The following is a 3,475-nucleotide window of genomic DNA, read 5'->3' as shown; positions in this document are numbered from 1 at the left end:
GAATTCTGATTTGATAGCATCTCAAAATTGTTTTGCACAGGTGTAAAAGGCTACACATCATAATGCAATGCAGTCTCTGCAAAATAGTGAAGAATTAGGCTCCCAGTTTTAAGCAGAGATTTTAAAACCTATTCAAACCCACAACAGCTGTACTCTGTTTATACAGTGATATTTTCAAATTCTAGTAACTGATCCTTTTCTTTAATAAAAGGAAAATCTATATCATGAGGCTAGTAAGTAAAAAAATTAAGGCAGAGAAGTATAGTTTATACTGTTTATTGTGGACAGATTGATTTAATCTCTAGTTGCAGCTCATCTAGCATGTTCCCAAATGTTATAAAAATTGAGAAAAATAAAAATGCTAGTGATTTTGTTATAGTATCGGCTATCAGAGTTAGCATCAGAGAAAGTGGCAGCTAACCAGATACATGGGTGAAACACTCTTTTATTGCAGAAGTGAGTGATCCTATTCTAAAGGAAAGGAGTGTGCCTTACTCACGTTGAACACTTCCGGGATACTAGCAAGCTGAACAGTTTATGGGATTGGGTGTAGAACTTCAGGGCATATTACTAACTTTATTTTCCCCTCCACCCCCACCACGATTAAAATTGAGAATACTTCACTGGGTCATGATGAGAATTAAATGTTCGTGCTAATGCTCAATAACAGTGAACACATTATTGCTCATTATTAGAGAACTGACCAATAAAAGAGAGTGATGGTGTAGGGAGTTGTCACATTCAGTTCTGTGTACAATCCTGCTCTCAGTAAAGCCATTGGGTGTTCTTCCATTGTCCTCAGTAAAGTAGGATCTAGCCCTCACTGTTTAATCTGCAGAAGTCAGATGACCAGTAGCCTCTAACTCGATACAAAAAAAGAATTCCAATGCACTGTGATAATTAAGGCTGACTTTCCCATCCCCAACTTGTGTCTCATTCCTTAGTTTTGACATAAGTTAAAAGTACTACAGAAACTGGACTCAGTGTCTGGAATATGGAGTGTCTTTTTATCATTCAGCAGTAACCCAAATGGAAAACTGAATAAGTAATGCAGTAAAACTGAGTTTTATAAGGAACATTCATACATCTATAAAACTAAATTCTGTCCTCTGATAAGTATTTTATAAATAAGTTTATGAATAATTCAGTCTTGCTCTTTTTTGCAAGATATTAAAAATTAGAATCCACAGATATTTTGTGCAGTCTACCCAGGCAAATTAAAAACTGTTTACAAGCAATCTTGGATTAACTTGCTGAACTTCCGAGTCAAGGGCAGTGACAATTTGTTGAATATCCTAAACAGTAGATTTCTAAGTTTGTGTTTCTGTTCTGCTGTAGAGTATATTTATCAAATATGGTATTCTCTGCACAGATGCCAGAGAGAGGAAAAATATCTTGGAGTATTCCAACAGGTAGAAATGCCCTCACTGCATATTAAGTAGTGCGGCCTTTGTCTGGCTTAATGGAGAAAGTGAGTTGCCACAAGCGTGGTCATTTCAGCAGGCTGATAGGAAAATGGTCATTTGTTGCCACTTTAAGGCCTCCCTGAGGTTTACCTGCTCCACCAAAGAAGCAGTCCACTGCTCCAGATGGGAGGGGACTTCCTCCCTTCTGCACAGGGGACTGAAGGGATGGGGGTATTTATACACGGGGCTGTAGCAGGAAGGCCCTCTTTTATCCACACCAGGTAAGCAGCAACTGCATTGTATCAGGCTCCGTGGCTTCACGTGATATTTGAAACAAACCCAGATCAGTGAGACCAACCAGGGAAGGGAGGGGGAACAGTCCCTCCCCTTCCAGTGCCTCACTGCCTCAGAAGAGGGGTTAGAACAGGAGGGAAGGAGGAGGAATTCCCATACCCAGCACAGGGTGGACAGAGTAGGGGACGGGGGGGGGGGGGGGGGGGGGTGGAATCCTGTTGGCATGGGCAAGGGGCAGGGCCCATGTGGTCTGTCCCCACTGAGGGGATCCCCTCTCTTAGGGGGTAGCATGGGCCTGGGGAGGCAGACGCTCCCAGTGATGAACTAACTGCATTGGGGGTTACCGGGGCCAGCCAAGAATTGATTCAGCTTGTGCACGCCATTGCTTCAGAGGCTGTCTCCACAGCACTATGAGTTTCTCGCAACATTTTTTTGGTGGCCTTAGAGTGTGGCCACCAACTCGTGCTAGTGGCCACTCTGACAATTTTTCCTAAAATAATTAACTTTAGGAAAAACAAATAAATATACACATATACACATTCAAATCATTGTAATTTATTTATGATGGGATTTTTTGCACAATTGTACAGTTGTCTCTATTCTTTACTGGACTTAAACAGAATAGAAAAACAAATAAGGTGCTTTGCCTGTTCATGGTTTTTCTTTTTTTTTTGTTTTTTTTTGGGTTTTTTTAGACTTGCTGCCTAATAAGTCTCCTGTGAAAAGTGATATCTGTATGTTTGTTAATATCACTTTTTACAGCAGCAGACTTGTTTGCTAGCTGGGAGATTTACTCAGCCCTGGCAAGCGGGGGTACAAATTAAGCCCTGGATGGAGAGATGAGAGGGAGGCAGCGGGTGGGGGTGAGCCCAGGGCCAAAGCCCGAACCCCTGCAGCTGGGGGATGGAGCTGCTGCCGCACAGCTGGAGCCTGCCACCCACTAATCCCAGGGCTGACGCCGGAAGCCCAAGCCCCACTGCCCCTGGAAAGGTGGGGAACTCACACCGACTGCTGTTCCTCCAGTGTTTGTGGCTCCAGCGGGGGTCAGGGCCCAATCCCTGCTGGCAGCTCTGGGGGAGGAGCCACTGCTTCCTTTCCCTCACCCCCTCCAATCACTGCCCAGGAGGCTGTGGCCACAAGAAAAATGTGGCCATGGTGGTCACATTTGAGAAATGACTCAGTGCTGTCAGCTTCACAGAGCTAGTAACATAGGTGCTGACTCTGTGGGTGCTCTGGGGCTGGAGCACCCAAGGGGAAAAAATGGGTGCTGAGCATCCAACAGCGGCCCCCCATCAGTTCCTTCCTCCCCATAGTGTCTTCTGCCCACCGGCGGCCTTGCCGATCAGCTCCTCCCTGTGCCTCCCGCCTGCCGCGATCAGCTGTTTTGTGGTGTGCAGGTGGTGCTGGGGGAAAAGGGGTAGGAGCGGGGAGGGGGCAGAATAGGGCAGCAAGAGGCGGGGTGAGGGTGGGAAAAGGTGGGATGGGCCCTGGGGGGAAGGGTTGGAGTGGGGGTGGGACCTGGGGCAGAGCCAGGGGGTCGAGCACCCCACCCCCCGCATTGGAAAGTCAGCACCTGTGACTAGGAAGTTTGAACAAGCTGCCTGTAGGACAGGGGAACAAGTAAACAGTGTCTCTGAGAGGCACTGCTGACAAGGGTGTGTGTGATCAGCGCCAGGTGGTGGTTGCAGGACAGCAGGATTCAAAGGGGAGAGGTTTATCGTGCATGGCTCATGGAAGCATGGATTTGTAGAGAGAATAATGGGTCAGGAAAGGCA

This window comes from Terrapene carolina, unplaced genomic scaffold (assembly GCF_002925995.2).
Source record: "Terrapene carolina triunguis isolate 2854851 unplaced genomic scaffold, T_m_triunguis-2.0 Scaffold111, whole genome shotgun sequence".
NCBI classification, from domain to species: Eukaryota; Metazoa; Chordata; order Testudines; family Emydidae; genus Terrapene; species Terrapene triunguis.
The sequence above is the reverse complement of the archived record's forward strand: the minus strand, read 5'-3'. Positions refer to the sequence as shown.